General features: G+C 37.6%; 1 long non-coding RNA gene across 1 annotated transcript; it reads left to right on the top strand.

The window, feature by feature from the left end:
* The first annotated feature begins 800 nt into the window (after window positions 1-800).
* Window positions 801-19,442, top strand: LOC128212433 (uncharacterized). The gene is made up of 7 exons (XR_008257455.1): window positions 801-866; window positions 5,632-5,782; window positions 13,086-13,216; window positions 14,327-14,446; window positions 16,654-16,890; window positions 17,768-17,883; window positions 19,308-19,442. It is a non-coding gene; the product is annotated as an uncharacterized LOC128212433 (long non-coding RNA).
* The last annotated feature ends 1,461 nt before the right edge of the window (window positions 19,443-20,903 follow it).

The raw sequence follows: 20,903 nt of genomic DNA, 5'->3' as shown, positions 1-20,903 counted from the left end.
AATAACACAGATATCTTCACACGGTTCTCAATAATAATTTAATAATTGGTTAACAAACGGACTCGGGATTAAGAAGCAAAATAAAACGACACATGATTTATGTTACCGAACTCAATTAAGACATATTGTTTACTTTGCATTCATAGATGATTATAGTGATGAAGGTCGCAATTACGACAGTGGTGTTTTTTACACATTCCCATTTTGATAAAGAATAGGAGGAGTTCGGTTAATTGCACTGTTGAACCTCACTGACATGCCTTCATGCTGTCGTCGATCCTGAATGGCTGATACAAATGCCGTATTAGTCCCGACACGCCTTCTGGCTGTCAGTCAACCGTTGCAACCATTGCAATCGCAACAAAATTGTGTATTGTCAGAACTGATGATTGTTTTGATAAGGGTTGTCGCTAAGCGGATTAAGCATGTCGGCATAATTAACGCATGTCGGTAATTAGCCTTGCCAGCGGAAGGCACGTTGGGCCCAACAAGCCATAAAGGGCTGGCGGAAACCCTGGCTTGGATGACATTAACCACTAAAACATTTAACAATACTGGATAATAGTTTAATCCCAAGTTGCATTGCCATTATTGAAAACTCATTCATTCTCAGAAAAAACTATGGTTTTAAACTTTCATTGAGGTGAGAGGATTAGGGCCATCATGCATGGCCCACTTGTTAGATCAAGGACTTTAAAGTTGCCTAGACTAAAATTCAGGAAAAAACTGAACAGCTTGATTATTTTATTGTACATTAACAGCTGACAATTTTCATTAAAAATGTAGTATTATTTTTTAACAGGTGGAAGACATCTAACAGAATGGCAGATACAGTGGCGAAGACTTTGTTGGAGCAGAACATTACTGTGAGTTTCTCTTTGCAGAGAGAGTGCCTCTTGGAGGAGTGAGTCTCTTTTTGTAATGAGTCTTTTTTGAAGCGAGCATTTGGAGAGATGTGGTGTCCTCTATTTAGGACTGATTCTTCGCAGCGTGAAGGTTACTCTGAAAGAGAATCTCATTTAGAGCGAGTATTGCCTGTGGAGAGATGTGGTGTCCTCTATTTAGGACTTATTCTTTGCAGCGTGAAGGTTACTCTGAAAGAGAATCTCATTTAGAGCGAGTATTGCCTGTGGAGAGATGTGGTGTCCTCTATTTAGGACTGATTCTTCGCAGCGTGAAGGTTACTCTGAAAGAGAATCTCATTTAGAGCGAGTATTGCCTGTGGAGAGATGTGGTGTCCTCTGTTAAGGACTTATTCTTTGCAGCGTGAAGGTTACTCTGAAAGAGAAATCTCATTTAGAGCGAGTATTGCCTGTGGAGAGATGTGGTGTCCTCTATTTAGGACTTATTCTTTGCAGCGTGAAGGTTACTCTGAAAGAGAATCTCATTTAGAGCGAGTATTGCCTGTGGAGAGATGTGGTGTCCTCTATTTAGGACTTATTCTTTGCAGCGTGAAGGTTACTCTGAAAGAGAATCTCATTTAGAGCGAGTATTGCCTGTGGAGAGATGTGGTGTCCTCTATTTAGGACTTATTCTTTGCAGCGTGAAGGTTACTCTGAAAGAGAATCTCATTTAGAGCGAGTATTGCCTGTGGAGAGATGTGGTGTCCTCTATTTAGGACTTATTCTTTGTAGCGTGAAGGTCACTCTGAAAGAGAATCTCATTTAGAGCGAGTATTGCCTGTGGAGAGATGTGGTGTCCTCTATTTAGGACTTATTCTTTGCAGCGTGAAGGTTACTCTGAAAGAGAATCTCATTTAGAGTGAGTATTGCCTGTGGAGAGATAGGACTGATTGTTTGCAGCGTGAAGGTTACTCTGAAAGAGAATCTCATTTAGAGCGAGTATTGCCTGTGGAGAGATGTGGTGTCCTCTATTTAGGACTTATTCTTTGCAGCGTGAAGGTCACTCTGAAAGAGAATCTCATTTAGAGCGAGTATTGCCTGTGGAGAGATGTGGTGTCCTCTATTTAGGACTTATTCTTTGCAGCGTGAAGGTTACTCTGAAAGAGAATCTCATTTAGAGCGAGCATTGCCTGTGGAGAGATGTGGTGTCCTCTATTTAGGACTGATTCTTTGCAGCGTGAAGGTTACTCTGAAAGAGAATCTCATTTAGAGTGAGCATTGCCTGTGGAGAGATGTGGTGTCCTCTATTTAGAGAATCTCATTTAGAGCGAGTATTGCCTGTGGAGAGATGTGGTGTCCTCTATTTAGGACTTATTCTTTGCAGCGTGAAGGTTACTCTGAAAGAGAATCTCATTTAGAGCGAGTATTGCCTGTGGAGAGATGTGGTGTCCTCTATTTAGGACTTATTCTTTGCAGCGTGAAGGTTACTCTGAAAGAGAATCTCATTTAGAGCGAGCATTGCCTGTGGAGAGATGTGGTGTCCTCTATTTAGGACTGATTGTTTGCAGCGTGAAGGTTACTCTGAAAGAGAATCTCATTTAGAGTGAGTATTGCCTGTGGAGAGATGTGGTGTCCTCTGTTTAGGACTTATTCTTTGCAGCGTGAAGGTTACTCTGAAAGAGAATCTCATTTAGAGTGAGTATTGCCTGTGGAGAGATAGGACTGATTGTTTGCAGCGTGAAGGTTACTCTGAAAGAGAATCTCATTTAGAGCGAGCATTGCCTGTGGAGAGATGTGGTGTCCTCTATTTAGGACTTATTCTTTGCAGCGTGAAGGTTACTCTGAAAGAGAATCTCATTTAGAGCGAGTATTGCCTGTGGAGAGATGTGGTGTCCTCTATTTAGGACTTATTCTTTGCAGCGTGAAGGTTACTCTGAAAGAGAATCTCATTTAGAGCGAGTATTGCCTGTGGAGAGATGTGGTGTCCTCTATTTAGGACTTATTCTTTGCAGCGTGAAGGTCACTCTGAAAGAGAATCTCATTTAGAGCGAGTATTGCCTGTGGAGAGATGTGGTGTCCTCTATTTAGGACTTATTCTTTGCAGCGTGAAGGTTACTCTGAAAGAGAATCTCATTTAGAGTGAGTATTGCCTGTGGAGAGATAGGACTGATTGTTTGCAGCGTGAAGGTTACTCTGAAAGAGAATCTCATTTAGAGCGAGTATTGCCCGTGGAGAGATGTGGTGTCCTCTATTTAGGACTTATTCTTTGCAGCGTGAAGGTTACTCTGAAATAGAATCTCATTTAGAGCGAGTATTGCCTGTGGAGAGATGTGATGTCCTCTATTTAGGACTTATTCTTTGCAGCGTGAAGGTTACTCTGAAAGAGAATCTCATTTAGAGCGAGTATTGCCTGTGGAGAGATGTGGTGTCCTCTGTTTAGGACTTATTCTTTGCAGCGTGAAGGTTACTCTGAAAGAGAATCTCATTTAGAGCGAGCATTGCCTGTGGAGAGATGTGGTGTCCTCTATTTAGGACTGATTCTTTGCAGCGTGAAGGTTACTCTGAAAGAGAATCTCATTTAGAGTGAGCATTGCCTGTGGAGAGATGTGGTGTCCTCTATTTAGAGAATCTCATTTAGAGCGAGTATTGCCTGTGGAGAGATGTGGTGTCCTCTATTTAGGACTTATTCTTTGCAGCGTGAAGGTTACTCTGAAAGAGAATCTCATTTAGAGCGAGTATTGCCTGTGGAGAGATGTGGTGTCCTCTATTTAGGACTTATTCTTTGCAGCGTGAAGGTTACTCTGAAAGAGAATCTCATTTAGAGCGAGCATTGCCTGTGGAGAGATGTGGTGTCCTCTATTTAGGACTGATTGTTTGCAGCGTGAAGGTTACTCTGAAAGAGAATCTCATTTAGAGTGAGTATTGCCTGTGGAGAGATGTGGTGTCCTCTATTTAGGACTTATTCTTTGCAGCGTGAAGGTTACTCTGAAAGAGAATCTCATTTAGAGTGAGTATTGCCTGTGGAGAGATAGGACTGATTGTTTGCAGCGTGAAGGTTACTCTGAAAGAGAATCTCATTTAGAGCGAGCATTGCCTGTGGAGAGATGTGGTGTCCTCTATTTAGGACTTATTCTTTGCAGCGTGAAGGTTACTCTGAAAGAGAATCTCATTTAGAGCAAGTATTGCCTGTGGAGAGATGTGGTGTCCTCTATTTAGGACTTATTCTTTGCAGCGTAAAGGTTACTCTGAAAGAGAATCTCATTTAGAGCGAGTATTGCCTGTGGAGAGATGTGGTGTCCTCTATTTAGGACTTATTCTTTGCAGCGTGAAGGTCACTCTGAAAGAGAATCTCATTTAGAGCGAGTATTGCCTGTGGAGAGATGTGGTGTCCTCTATTTAGGACTTATTCTTTGCAGCGTGAAGGTTACTCTGAAAGAGAATCTCATTTAGAGTGAGTATTGCCTGTGGAGAGATAGGACTGATTGTTTGCAGCGTGAAGGTTACTCTGAAAGAGAATCTCATTTAGAGCGAGTATTGCCCGTGGAGAGATGTGGTGTCCTCTATTTAGGACTTATTCTTTGCAGCGTGAAGGTTACTCTGAAATAGAATCTCATTTAGAGCGAGTATTGCCTGTGGAGAGATGTGATGTCCTCTATTTAGGACTTATTCTTTGCAGCGTGAAGGTTACTCTGAAAGAGAATCTCATTTAGAGCGAGTATTGCCTGTGGAGAGATGTGGTGTCCTCTGTTTAGGACTTATTCTTTGCAGCGTGAAGGTTACTCTGAAAGAGAATCTCATTTAGAGCGAGCATTGCCTGTGGAGAGATGTGGTGTCCTCTATTTAGGACTGATTCTTTGCAGCGTGAAGGTTACTCTGAAAGAGAATCTCATTTAGAGTGAGCATTGCCTGTGGAGAGATGTGGTGTCCTCTATTTAGAGAATCTCATTTAGAGCGAGTATTGCCTGTGGAGAGATGTGGTGTCCTCTATTTAGGACTTATTCTTTGCAGCGTGAAGGTTACTCTGAAAGAGAATCTCATTTAGAGCGAGTATTGCCTGTGGAGAGATGTGGTGTCCTCTATTTAGGACTTATTCTTTGCAGCGTGAAGGTTACTCTGAAAGAGAATCTCATTTAGAGCGAGCATTGCCTGTGGAGAGATGTGGTGTCCTCTATTTAGGACTGATTGTTTGCAGCGTGAAGGTTACTCTGAAAGAGAATCTCATTTAGAGTGAGTATTGCCTGTGGAGAGATGTGGTGTCCTCTATTTAGGACTTATTCTTTGCAGCGTGAAGGTTACTCTGAAAGAGAATCTCATTTAGAGTGAGCATTGCCTGTGGAGAGATGTGGTGTCTTTTATTAGGACTTTTCTTTGCAGCGCGAAGGTTACTCTGAAAGAGAATCTCATTTAGAGCGAGCATTGCCTGTGGAGAGATGTGGTGTCCTCTATTTAGGACTTATTCTTTGCAGCGTGAAGGTTACTCTGAAAGAGAATCTCAATTAAAGTTTCAAACAAAATCTTATTTTAAACGAGCATTACCTGTGGGGAGATGGTGTCTATTATAAGGATTGAATTAAGTGTTACCTGTGGTTATATGGTGTCTGTTATTAGGGACTATTGTGTCTGTTACTCAGGGACTGTTTCTTTGCAGCACAAGGGTTACTCTAAAAGAGTATCCCTTTTTGTAGATTGTCATTTCATGGAGAATTTGTCTGTTCACAGAGAGACAGTCTCTTTGCAGAGAGATTCTCATTGAGGAGAGAGGGTCTCTTTTCAGTGCTACTTTTTTCAGGTATACCTGTATGTGTCAAGAGAAATAGCTAGACATCTTCTTGACAGCCAATGATAGGAACTGCATGTGTACAGGTCAATGGCAAAGCTGACTGCTACCACACAGCCCACAGTATCTCTAAGGCAACACAATGCAATTGGGATGGAGCTGGGTAAGTCTTCAGGACCTATCCTTGTTATAGTTGGTAAATGCTACCTGATGAAGATTTTCTGATTATTTATTGCTGGTTAAAACCATACCCAGCCTTATGAAATCTGTATTAAATAAATCATGGTCATAACATTAATTGTTCATCAATAAAAGATGTGTATGCTAGCTATGTATATATTTCAAAAGGACTGCTGTGGTATTCATAATAAACATAAATGATTCTTTATGCCAATTTTAAGCTCACCTGTGCTCAAAGTGCTCAGCGTGAGCTATTGAGGTAAATTGTCCTCCGTCTGTCGTCAACTCTGGTTGCCATTGCAATTAAAAGGTAAAAAATTAAAAATCTTTTTCTCAGAAACCACTGACTGGATTTGACTCTTTGTCAAATTCCCCATGTTGATTCATAAAAAATGACAGGGTTGCCAGGGCAGAGCTAGTTTTCACTATTTGTCTATTATGGAAGTCTTTGAAAATCTTCACTTGGGAAGCCATTGACTCAGTTTCAAAATATTTTTACAGAAATGTTCCTTATGTGGGCATATTTATCAAAATTATTTTTCACGTTTTTTAAAATTATTTCTATTTCTATTTTTAGCTCACTAGAGCACGAAGTGCTCAAGGTGAGCTATTGTGATTGCCCTGTGTCCGTCGTCAACAATGTGACTGTTTACACTCTAGAGGACACAATTTTGGCAAAATCTTAATGAAACTTGGTCAGAATGTTACCCTCAATAAAATCTTGGACGAGTTTGACGTTGGGTCATCTGGGGTTAAAAACTAGGTCACCAGGTCAAATTAAAGGAAAAGCTGGTTAACACTATAGAGGTCACATTTATGACTGTATCTTCAGGAAACTTGGGTCAGAATGTTAATATTAATAATCTCTAGGTCAAGTTTTGAATCTGGGTCATGTGCAAATTTAAGGAAAAGCTTGTTAACACTCTAGAGGTCACATTTATAACTGTATCTTCATGAAAGTTGGTCATAATGTTTATATTAATAATCTCTAAGTCAAGTTTGAATCCAGATCATTTGTGGTCAAAAACTAGGGCATTAGGTCAAATCATAGGAAAAGCTTGTTAGCACTCTAAGAGGTCACATTTATGACTTTATGTTCATGAAACTTAGTCAGAATGTTTATATTGATTAGCTCTAGGGCAAGGTCGAAGCATTACTTTTAGTCAACTACGACATCGCTGGTGCCAGAGAAGATGATGTATGATGGAGACGATAGTGACGGAGAAAGCGACTGCGAGATGTCAGAAGACCTTGTGTTTTCATTGTTGATGGAATACAGTAGAGAAAAATGAGAAAACAGTTTACTGGTGTTATAGCTTTATTACCTTACACATATATTGAAATATCTCTGTTAAAATGTTATTTTGGTTCGGGCTAGTGAAACTTGATTCGGGCTAGTGCTTTTTCCAGGCTGCTAGCCCAACTGGGCTAGTGCTTGAAAAAATTAGTGCGAAGACTGCCATATGATCTACTTTATCTATATAAAACCTGGTCAGAATGTACTTATTACAGCAAGTGGGTTATTCGTGATACTAAAAAATCATCCATGATTTAAAAAAAACACTTGGTCACTAGAAAGGATCTAAGTAATATATTTTTTAATTCCAGCAGGTATAAATGTTTTGATTCCATACCTCATGATTATATTTGGATGTGAATGAGATGTGAAACCCAAGTCTCTAGTCCTGTTTGGCACCATATAACCTGAATTGGTAGGCGGTAAAGCCCATATTACCAATTAAGCATCTTATTTTAACTTATATGATCAAAAGTAGCTGAAATGAAGATGATCCTTTATAATTGTGGTCTAAGGCTGATAGGGATGAGTTTTGTAACAATTGCCCTCGCCCTGAAAACACTTATTTTACACTTGAATTGGATCAGGTAAGCGATAAAGGGCCTTCAGGGCCCTCTTGTTTTTTTTATTATTTTATTGTTTTACAATCTTTAAAGATATCAAGTTCAAACTTCATTTACTTATTCACAGTAACATTGTGCTTTTTTGTGACAAGTTTTATAACTCAAACTTTTTAGTTTCTAAGAGTTTTTGCCCTTTGTGACTTTTTACACAAATGCAAATTTTTCATGTTTTTATATGCCTGTTTAAAAAAAACTGGACAAATTATAGTTTTACTTGTGGCATACGGGCAAGCGAGTCTAGTATGTTGTTCAATCAATAACTTAAGAACCATTTTTTCAATCAGGTGAGTGATAGAGGGCCGCCTTGCCCTCTTGTTTTCTGGTTGTTTTGACTGGTGTTCAAAACATGTAATGGGGCATTTGAGATAAAGCAGCAATGTTTGAATTTACAGATTTGTAGTCAAATTGATACTCATTACAATTTTCATAAGTATACCGCAGTTACTTTTAGAAAATTAACCTTTTTAGTTCTTCCAGTAGAGTAATATGTAGAAGAAAAAGGTTTTCATCAGATAATGATAGTATTTGTCTGCATGTTTTTGACAGGCAGAATTACTACCGTTAACGTATAGAATGTGTTTATTTAGTTCAGTGCATGTATAAAATGGTGTTTTAATTAACTTCATGAAGGATTTACACTTATAGGCGTAATAAATAAGTTTATGACCATTGATTACTACGGATAAATTAATAAGTGGTAAAAAGCAAACATGAAGAAAAAAGGCAGGTTAAACAAACATGTAAATAAAATGTAAAAATGATAATTTTCTATGTATTCGGAGAGCGAAAAAGATAATTAATTTATGGTGTCCGAACTCTTGTGAATTACGGTATTCAATATTATTTTGAATAATAAATTGAATTAAACAATAATCAAACTTACATATAAAAAAGCAAAGTTGGGCACTGTCAAAATATTTTTTGCTTAACATAACTTTTCATTCTCGACAGTATGGTTTTAAAGATAACCATCGCCATTTTCACGAAAAAATTTTTTTTGTCACTGTCAACAAACATGGTGGCTGAAAATGCCGGACGATTTTGACATTTTTTCTATGCGTCTTTTAACCAAAAACATAGATTAAAAGTTTTTTTCTCGGATTTTTCACAGATTTTTTTCCCTGCGTCTAATACCCCCTATCGTCTTATACCCAGTCATTTACGGTAGACTGGTTTATTCTATGTAATTGAGTAAGATCAGTTTTGGAGAATTATGTTTCAAATATCAGTACCAGTCCGTGCCAAGTATGTCCTTTTTGCTCTCGCTTATTATTAGGCCTAAAAAAAAGAATACATTTGGTTCGGGTTACCCGACCCTACCTACGGAATATGCGCTGACCCTACTGTTTTTATAGTCAGTTTGAATAAAAAGAAGGAAAAACTAAAAAAAAACATTTATTTTTTATTTTTATTGCTTTTCAATATGTAGTTTAAACCTTAAATGCTTATACAGAAGATAACTTGAACACCATTCTCCAATGATAAAAATGATATTCTGATATACTGGTTGAGAAGCAGTTTCCGACGGAAAGCAGTTTCCGACAAATCGCTTTTTCGCGTACCTTCCTTAGATCTTTATAAAGAATGTACTGCAATTCAGCTATATGGTAACTAGGCAATCAAAAGTTGAAATTCTTACCGAGACACGTAAGAAACTTTTATTATTATTTAATGTTTAATGTTTATTTTTCATTTTGTACACAAACTTGCACGTGGGGGATCTGCACGCGCAGCGTATTGCGCATGCGTGTGAACCTAATTTGCATATCTATGAATAGCTACAAGGTTTTCCTTAATTGACTTATACAAACGATGATCATTGTGTACATATTTGTGAACACTGGTGTCATGCTTGTTTCGCATCCACATTCACTTAAATGAATACAAACACAAGTTTCCATCAGAAATGAATAAAAAAATCATTGATATTCAGTCTCTGCCTGATTTCGATTATGAATTGAATGTCGTAAATTTTAAGGCTTAAATTTTTTGTAAATGCTGAAAAATTAAATAACATTTCTCTTATTACAGTCTTATATTTAGTTTATTAAATAAACGCATAATAAAAACACACAACAGGCACCTGAAATATGCCCCGCATTCAAATTGTCGGAAACTGCTTCTCATCACAAGCTAATCAGAACAACGTAAGTACCCTCTTTGCGCCCCTATTAGATACACTATATGTGACGTCACAAATGTTAGAAATATATCGACAATAGCAACTTGAGCTGTAGTTATATAAAATGTGAACACTTTTAGTAGATATTTAAACACGTATAAATAATTCAATAAAAACGTTTAAAAACTGTCGGAAACTGCTTCTCAACCAGTAAAGCCTAATAAAAAAAAAAAAGCCTACCTACCCTACCTATTTTTGACAAGGATGTAACCCTATGATGATGTCCGTTCTTTTGCTCTAGCTCGGAAGTGTCATTGAGTCTTTTTTTATATTCAGCTCCTTAAAGAGCTAGAGCCATTGTTTTGCAGCCGTGTTTAATGTAGACCAACTACTACAGTAAGTTCTATAATAGTTTTCCCTTAGGTCCCTGTATAAGGGCATACACGCAAAAAGTGAAATTCTCTTTCTACTGCTGTCATTGAACAAATTTTACATAGTCGTTTGTTTCTTGGTGTATTATCATACCTCCCAGTCTCTAAATTGCTAATGTAAGTGCAGATCACTCTAAATTAATATTTTAAGACAGAATCATTGTCTATGTATTATTTCAAAGGTGACAACCGCAACACTTTATTTGTATTGTGGCCACAACTTAGTAATAACTTGATGCCACAAATAAGTAACATGTGGTCAAAACTTAGTAACTTGAGGCCACAACTTAGTAACTTGAAGCTTAGCACACTAAAGTAACTTGTTGCCACTACTTCGTACCTTTAGGCCATTACTAAGTAACTTTAGGCCATTACTAAGTAACTTAAGGCCATTACTAAGTAACTTTAGGCCTCTGCTGATTAACTTGAGGCCACTTATTAGTAACTTGATGCCATAACTTAGTAACTTCAGGCCACAGCTTAGAGACTGGAGGCCACAACTTAGAACCTTGTGGCCACTACTTAGTAATTGGAGACAACTAATTGGAGACAACTACAATGTAACTTGAGGCTATAACTTAGTATCTTGAAGCCACAACGTAGTAACTTGAGGCCACTACCGTAAATGACTGGGTATTTATAGACACACTTTTTTCCCTCAGAATTTGATGTAAAAAAATGCCTGCGTATAATACCCAGTAATAATTTTTGGGACTTTTTTCTGAGGTCGATTTCAAGCCGAGAGTTTGTTTAGTTTTATGTAGAAAGTGATGTTACTCGCGTCATATTGATTGAGTACTGTATATACGGGTTAAAACGACAGTTGAAGATCAGTATACCGTATATCGTAAGACGTCAATAATTTAAACAAAAATATTTTTCGATTAAAGTTATTCAATATTATTTTGAATAATAAACTGAATTGAACAATAATTAAACATGCATATCAAAAGCAAAGTTTCGCACTGTCAAAATATTTTTTGTCAGTTGTATGATAAGGTGTGAAAAACTCGCATTGCCTTTTGTTTTGTTTAACATACCAATACCACAAATTGATGCGATAATGGTCTTGTTTTTTCACACATTTACGTGAACTTTATTCTTTTCTGTAGATGTTGACATTTTGAGAACAAACCCGTACAATATAAGGTTTATGCATAAATATTTACACCTCAACTTCCATTCCTTAAATGAACTGCCTTTCGGCAATTGCGTTCATCAATCGATGAACGCAACATCTTCGGATATGTTCGGATCGTAATTCATTGCATAACAATATACCTGAAAGCGATTGATCTTGTTATTGGTTGTATTGTGTCTGCAGGTCCCGTAAAATATAGATCAACAATTTTAAAAGTGTTCGTTTATTATATTTTAAATATATTGGTACCAGAAGTGTTTCAATTTTACGTTTTAAAGTGATTTCAAGTGGTTGAACTTTTCCCGCGTTATTGTGACGTCATTTGAAAAAAATGTTTCCAGTTATAGTCGGGTCGTTCTATTTACAGAATGGGTAAGAACGGATTACGGATGAAATGAAATGAAATGAAGTATTTTTTTAACGTTTCTTGAATAAAATAATGGACTATTGGTGTAAATATAAGGAATGATTTGCGGGGTTGATGTCAATATCGGGGATATGAACGCAATTGGGTTGGTCAAAGTACGCACACACATTGACCAACCCAATTGGGTTCATACCCCGATAATGACATCAACACCGCAATTCATTCCTTAACTTAATTCATTCTCGACAGGTTATCGTTTACGATATACTGTCAAAAAGAAATCTTACATATTTTCATAAAAGGCACCTTTCAGTGCTATCCAGAAACAAATGGTCACAATCAGTTCTTTTAAGTGCCTTTCCTAACATAAAACGAATTGAAATGAAACACATTTTGCATTATCATTGTATGGTTTTTAAGATAACCATCGCCATTTTCACGAAAAAAATATTTGTCATCACTGTCAACAAACATGGTGGCCGAAATTGACAGACGTTATTGACATAATTTCTATGCGATCTTTAACCCCAAACAAACATTTTTTTTGTCAGATTTTTCATGGATTTTTTTGTCTGCGTCTAATACTCCTTAATCGTCTTATACCCAGTCATTTACGGTACTTAGTACCTTGAGGCCACTACTTAGTAACTTTAGGCCACAACATAGTACCTTGAGGCCACAACATAGCACCTTGAGGCAACAACATTGTACCTTGAGGTCACAACATAGTACCTTGAGGTCACAACATAGTACCTTGAGGCAACAACATTGTACCTTGAGGTCACAACATAGTACCTTGAGGTCACAACATAGTACCTTGAGGTCACAACATAGTACCTTGAGGTCACAACATAGTACCTTAAGGCCCCAATTTAGTAACTTAAGGCCACTAATAAGTACTTTGAGGCCACAACTTAGTAACTTAAGGACACTACTTAGTTACTTAAGGCCCCAACTTAGTAACTTAAGGCCCCTACATAGTTACTTAAGGCTACTTAAAGGCCCCAACTTAGTAACTTAAGGCCCCTACTTAGTAACTTAAGGCCCCTACTTAGTAACTTGAGGCCACAACCTAGTTTATTCATGGTGGCATGTAAATAGTGTATGTATAGGTGTAGGCGAGCGGCGTCGAGTATGTTGTCTGATTAACAACTAAAACATTTGTCCAATCATCACCAAATTTGGTTACGATGGGTAAAGGCGTGATATATTTGAAAATGAAACAAATGGCTATGATGTTGTTTCCCATTAACCTTTTGTCTGTATTCTTTGTACTATGAGAACAATTTTCAACTTTTTTTTCAGAAGCTGTTCAATTTGGTGACCAACATCATCATTGAAAATGGCAATGCCTCCGTCTTTTCTCCAATGATTCCAGCGGTGGCCAGATCTTTTGCAGGATGAACAGCGACATTGACAGCGCAGCACAGTGCAGAGTGAGTACACGGTAGGTGATTACTGGTGACACAAGTGCACTATTAATCGAGGTTATATAAACCAGTGTATTGACTATTGTGTATCAGTATATAACTACATATTGATGATAAATGCTCAGGACATCTAATCTGCCAAAATCTGGTTGAAGGGAGGTTAATGCCTTGGCATACGCAATTATGCCTGCTGTTGGCTAGCGATCGTAAATCATGGCACACCCTAATGCCTTAAATTTCACTTTCAAAGCTGTCTGGCAGTTCACGTTTAGCGGTGTTGCATGTGATACTTTTACATCCATAACTTGCCATTAGAATGCAATCCTGGATTTAGTCTATGTTTTGTCGGTTGGTCGGTTCTTCCGTCCATCCATCGTTAGACCAAAGCTTATCCGAGTGATAACTCAACAATTCCTAGACCTATGGTAATTAAACTTGACATAAAGATATGGCCTGACCAGTAGATGACTCCTATTGAGTTTAGGGCTAATGGGGTCAAGTCCAAGGAATTTACTAAACTTCTTACAATGGTAAAGCAAAATGATAAGAAGTGCAGTGTACAAGAACCATAACTTCTTTTCAGCTCATCACAGAGTTATTGCCCTTTGTTATTTTTCCTTGCCCAAAGCATAACTTGAAAATAAAAGGATGGAATTTGATTAAGCACAATGAGAGAAAGTGCAGTGTACAAGAACCAAAACTCTATTTCCAGCGAACTTCTTACCCTTTGTTACATTTTCTTGTCAGCAGCTTAACTTCTAATTGACTCAATGAGATTCAATTAAACATCACAGTTTGGTTAAGCATGATGGGTGGGAATGCTGTGTACAATTACCTCAGAGTTATGGCCTCTTCTCAAAGAAATAGATGGGCATTCCAGTGTCCAGGCAGCATTCGGTGATATTCGTCACTCCTCTGACAGCTCTGGTATAAAACAGTTAATCAGTATGCACAGTGTGTAATGTCAATTTAAGTCAATAAATATACATGTACCAATATAAGTGTGCATGTTTTCTTAATTGTGAAAAAAAAATCACATTTTAAGAGCAATGGATTCCCCCTGCAAATCTTATGGATGCTTAAATTCATTGATTGTTGTGATAATTTGTTTAACAGGACTTTGTCCAGTGTGACATAGAAAGGATATCGGCATCAAACATTGTCCAGCCTCCAACCAATCAGGAGAACTACTTTTTTCTGAATCCCTACACCTGTCTGCTCACAGTGCAAATATAGGTTAGCTGCATTTACTATTTTCAATGTACATCCTGCTAAAGAGATTGGCAATAGGAAAATCTTACGTAAATTCAGATCCGCATTAACCCCTGCTGTTAGCAATATCTCATGCTTAACCACTTCGACAATTTCGATGAAACTTCACAGAAATGTTCTTTTGGTGGTGCTCTGTCAAAATTTATCAGAGAAATGAATTCCATGCAGAGCTCATATTGCTCAGAAAATCTTCTTGACAAAACCCAAAAGGCCTATAAATTAGATCTACGTTGCAATTTTATTATTTGGTTTATTCCTTATAATATTGTCTAATTAAAGTAGAAATTTACACTTGAGACATATTATGAATATTAAAAAGTTTCAATCTTGAGTAACTCTGCTACTAGAACTTGTTGATGGCATATTCTTTTTAGGGGGTACGGAAAGACTCATCAGATGCTGGCCGCTTTTTGATAACAAAGCTGTCCGATAATTTGACATTGTTCACTTTGTATATTTACCCTCGCCATCGAGTAATACCCATTCGGCAAGCTACAGATTTCATTAAGTCTATAAGTATTAAAAACAATAACATTATAAATTTAAAATAAATAAAAGCAACAGTGAATGAAGTGTGAATGCTTTGGACCGTGAAATATATCGATCAACGAAGTCTATTCACTTTGACAGTAGGGCGGAAGAAATATATTCAAAGGTTGATGGGGTTTACATATAGTGCGCGAAAGCGCTAAATTTAGCCAATGATTGAGCTAGGTGATTACATCATTTGTATTCACTTTGTATTATGCAGGCCTCGGAGCATCCCAGAAAGATTCGAGATCAAACTCGGCCTTCGTATTTGTTCTATGTTTGAAAACTTGCTAGAACTTACTAGAGCGTGACTCCGTACTGTCTTCTTTATACTGGTAGTGTAAACATGCCAGGCTGTTTACACTTGACGTAACGTAGCGGAGTTAAGTTCATGTTTATTCTACTCTCCTTTTAACATTTTGTGGTCTAGAAAAAGCCACTCACAGAATTTTGCGAGCTTGAATAAAAGTCACTTGCAATTTGCAAATGTTGCTCGCATTTTGCGAGTATGCGAGTCTAAATTCGAACCCTGCGTTGTGTAACATGATCTGAAAGTGGTCCTCTACAAAAAACATTAAGCTCTGTGGTCAAAATTTACCATGCCCGTGGTGTTGCTTGTATAAAACTGTATAGAAAACTCTTTTAAATCTCTTGTCTGAAACAGCTAGGCCCGACCCTTGATAATTTGTATGTAGCAACATATAGTGGTCCTTGACCAAGATTGTTTGAAATATTTTCCCAAGACCAAAACATTAGCCATGAGCCTGAGGCCACACATTTGCTACATTATGCCCCAGGGGTCAAAACTTGCCCTGACCTGTGTGTCACCAGTTTTATTATGTACTTATATAGGGAAATCTTTGCCCACCCTAACACTTTCTTTAAATCAATAATCTTGTTATTTGGTATACATTATATAATGGCTCTCTTCCATGTTTTATTATATTTTTAAATGGCCCTTGTGTCAAAACTGGCCCTTGCCTTGGAGGTTACAAGTTTCCTATAAAAAATATATACTGTACAATGTATAAAAAGAACATGGAAAATCTTCAAATTTCAAACCATAGCCCTCAGACCTTTGATAATGTGTATGTAGCATCATAAAGTGGTTTTCTCACAAGTATGAAAGAACAATGCTCTGGGGTTCACAAGTAACATACATACTTAAGGAATCTTGAAAATATTCTGGTATGAAACCGCTACCCCAAGACCCTTGATATGTGTTATGTAGAATCTTGATATTATGATGGCTCTTTAAAACATATTCTCTTCAATCTCATGGGCTAGATCAATGATATTTGGTACTCAGCACCATCCTTTACCAATTGCGCAACTAATGTCCCTGGGATTAAAGGTGGCACAGCCCGAGAGACCATAAGTTTTAAATAAAGTTAACATGCTATTAAAAATAATATCCCTGTTCCCATCTTTGGAATCCCAGGATTTCTATATATTTCTATAGTTATATCTCTGTACATCATTTTCTTTGGACCTGCATGGTCAAGACCCTCATATTTGGTATGTAGTCTCTTGTCGTGGCGCTTTACTTAGATTGTAAAAATATTTCCATGGAGGCCAACCACTTGGCTGTTAAATCACCCGTTCAACATACCCCCTCATTTTGCGAGTTCATGTTCCAGCCTGCAAGACCTTCCTCTCAGACCATTTGTACATCACGGCGCAAGTCACACGTATCCTCTTCAAGAATACACAATCATCTTAGTCTGTTCCAGCCTGCAAGATCTTCCTCCCATACCATTTGTACATCACGGCGCAAGTCACACGCGTGCTCTTCAAGAATAGGCAATCACCTTAGTCTGTTCCAGCCTGCAAGATCTTCCACTAGACCACCTTTACATTATCATTGCAGAACGGAGGTTATACATTTTGCAATAAATGTTATTATATTAGAGTGTCTGTTATGCCTGCATGGCATTACAGACATGTAGGGGTTGCATGGTACGGCGCCGTCGTCTGCGGGATAACACTCGTTTTTGAACAATACCTTTCAAAGGACATGATGTAGTGTCTTGCACATTGGCCTTTTCTAGTAACAGATACCGTTCTAAATTTTGGGTCATTTGGTCATGGTTAAGGTCATTGTGTCAATAAAAGTATTGGCGTTCTGATCAATAACTTTTAACAACTTGGTGAATAGCCTTTTATGTTGGTATTCACATTAATCATGTTCAATATCTCACCCATAAAGACATTTGAGGCAGCTGTCAAATGGCAAGGTCATGGTCATTTTACTGGAACAATTATGATCGTTTCTAATCGTGTACTTATTTATGATTTGGTTAACAGTCGAAAACCCTGCTGTGCCCACTTTTATCATCAGTAGATGATCTAACTTATTTTGGGGTCAACTGATAAAGCCTCAAGGTCCTGATGATCTTTACTATTAAGTATTTTGCCGGTCCTGACAGGCGACAAACTCGATTAGCAGAAGTTAAACTTTGATAAAAAGCGAAAAGCTAGTTTATTTTAACTTTAATTTACAATGATTTTGAAGAAAGTTAAATAAACTGATGCCCGTTTACACGATGTAGCACAAGAGTGTGGTCTTGTGTCATTGTTGGGGAACCAGCGAACTGATGGAAACCCAGTTGCCCGGCTTGGTAATAACAAATAAAACTCTCATGCACCGAGGCCCGGAATCAAATCCAGGTTGAGACAAACAGACTTGTACAAACTACAACAGCCGAATATGTTGCAAACTGCAACTAACAACCTTTAATATTTTACTTGCAGCCTGGTGGGTGCTGTCCAATTTCGGAGAGCAGTGCTGAGAGCAGACATGAGACCAGCACCCGTCGGCTGAAATCCCCCGCCAATCCCAAAAGATGGCCAAGAAAGACCTTCTACTGGTGAGTTGTTGGAAATGATGATAATACCCCTTTTCTGAATATTTTTTTGTCTTTGGTCTGAATAGAATTTAAGAGTATAATATAAGTTTAGATCAAGGTCAATGGTAGTTGATACTTTCATGCAAGTTGTTTTGGTGATTTTCATGTTATTGAATACAAAGTATAGGATGCATGGTTTGATATCCATCAGGGTTCTTTACATAATTACTTAAATGACATCTCCAGCTCCTGTTTTTATTCACTTGAGACTCGAGAATACTTCTAAATGCAGTCAGCTTTCGTCACCAACAAGCTTAAACAAAAAACGGTCCATAATTTGCTGTGAACAAGAACAGTCATTGTTAATCAATACAATACAATGCATAGCTCAGTGATATACAAATAAGGATGCTTGTTGGCTCAAGCTATACTATTTCGGTATGCCGAAGGCTCGGATATTGTCTGTGCGACTGCGCATTCATTCGCCAGTATGTCCATCCGAACAGTCCTGTCTCAGCAACAGTCTGTTATTAACGCCCTCGGGTGAAACCTAGGTTCAACCTTTGTCTTGGCTGTCTATCTGGGAAAACTGGATGATACAATTTCTCAAGAAATGTAGTAATATCTTTAAAAATTGGAAACCTTAAATCAAAGACCTTTGAAAATTAGTCCCATGTAGTGCCAATTACAAGAAATGTTCAAATTGTCCCTTGGGTCAAAGCCCACCATTCTTCTAGGGTCCAAGTATGTATATATTCTATATACTTATATTGCGAAGTTTTGAAAATCTACTTCTTTTTAAAATCATGGCCCAAATGTCAGGCGCATATAATTTGATCAATATAGGAGTAAAAAAGTAATAAAATACGATCGGATTGTACCATATCTGACTCAAAATGGTTAAATGTTTCTTGAGAGGGTAACCCCAAATCCCCATGCAATCAGTTTGTCAAATACTTTTTGTTCTAAGAAAGGGGCCCATGTCAAAAGGTTTGCGCCCCTTAGTTACATTCCTTTAACGTCAATTCCTGGATCTGCCACTGAATAATACTACAACCGTTTACTTACTAACAGCACATTGTATACAAATTTCTGCCTTTTCCAGCGATAGTGTTGTCCATATTCTTATTTCTTCCATAGCAACTACCTACATCAACATCAACCAATGACTTCATAAGCGACCAGTTTCAAAGCAGTAGTCCGCTTCCATTGCCATCACATCCCTTGTCCATGGGAACAACCGGCTTACAATGTCTTGACTAGGAACACTATTAATTTTCCTTTACAATGACATGCCTCCTTATCAACCATCATATATCTTGGCAACCACTTACTTTCTAGACAAACAGCAACATCCATACTTACCATTGTTTATTTTAATAAGATTAGCCTTAGAGGCTATTTTTGCCCTCTTGTTGAAAACTTTTTGTATCATACATTTCCAGCATCAACAGGGAAAAGGCCAGGATTACGATACAAGTGCAGAGACTAGAGATGTGCCTACCACTCCCCCGCCATCGAATATGAAATGTATAAATGAATTATACATGCAGCCTGATTATTATGCATTTGAACTTAAAACAACATTATAACCAGTCACAAAGCAAACCCAATGCTTGTTCTGACTGCTGCAGCCATTCTACTACAAGACAGTGAACATTTTGTGGTTATTCCAGTGTAAATGATTCCTTCACTTCAAGAACTAGCCACCCTTATTTATTGGGAAAAGCATGTTATCCATCATTCAGAACTCCTTGGCCATTTTCTATCAAAAAAAGCCTCAGATATGTGCCGGTACATCATACAGACGTAGGTCGTAAACTCTTAGATAATATTATTAAGTTTAACTGCATAATTGAAATAACTACACGATCTACGTGAAGCGTAGTTAAAGTGTACATATTTCTGACATTGTAAACTGGCCATTTACATCCAAGGTGGTTGTCAATGGAAAATTGCCAAGGAGTTCCGAATGGTTATCCATACCCACGCATGTGATTGTTAATACATTTGGAGGTCATATCACTAATCTAAAGTCTTATTGAGAGGAAACTGTATCATAACCTGACCTTTATTAAAATCTCAAAAAGGAGTTTAAGTTTAACTATATATAGTTACAAACTTGACCTAGACTTGTATGGTTTACCTGCAACCCTAATCCACCTTTTACCTTAGCATATTTGCATTAAGGTCCTGTCCATAGCATAACCCTTTTATTTGTCAGACATAGATATGCAAATAGATTTGTACTGATAAGTTATATAGTTAGATAGGAAATGGACATTTTGTCTTGGTAAATTGTTTTACATATGTTTGGAATTAAAACACTTGAATTATATAGTTATTAGGGAATGGACATTTTGTCTTGGTAAATTGTTTTACATAATTATGTTTGGAATTATGACCCTTGAATTTTGAGAGACTTTGACTTGTGCTTTAAATACAAGAATAACCAAAACACTGACAGAGAGGCAAACAAAGACATACATGGGGCGTACTGTTACGAAGTTTGTTAAAGTTAACAACGTTGTTAACGTCATCATTGTTAACTTTGATATCCTTATTGCTGTAGAAGTATTATTGATACATTTGTGAGCTGCAGTATTTCTAACAAGAGTTGGGACATCTGATAAAAGGAGACCCATTCCAGTTAGATATATGAGCACATCTCCAAATAATATACAATTAAAAGTTAACAACGAAGTCGTTCATAACATTTTTGTGTCGCCTTAAAAGACGACATATAGGGGTTACTTTTGGCGGCGTCGGTGCCGGCGGCGGCATCCGCGTCCCATTTTCGCTTGTCCGGGGTATATCTCCTAAACTGTTAGTGGTATCAACTTGAAATTTCATATGTAAATAGATCTAATTGAGGGCAAGTGCAGTGCACAAGAACTGTTACTCTTGCTTCCATATTTTTATCAACTTGAAACTTCATAGCTAGATAGATCTCATTGAGGGCAAGTGCAGTGCATAAGAACCGTTACTCTTGCTGCCATATTTTTAGAGTTATTGCCCTTTGTTAATTTTCTTGCTTAGGT

Source organism: Mya arenaria, chromosome 12, assembly GCF_026914265.1.
Source record: "Mya arenaria isolate MELC-2E11 chromosome 12, ASM2691426v1".
Taxonomy (NCBI): domain Eukaryota; kingdom Metazoa; phylum Mollusca; class Bivalvia; order Myida; family Myidae; genus Mya; species Mya arenaria.
Note: the sequence above shows the minus strand (reverse complement) of the source record. Positions and strands in the feature narration are given on the sequence as shown.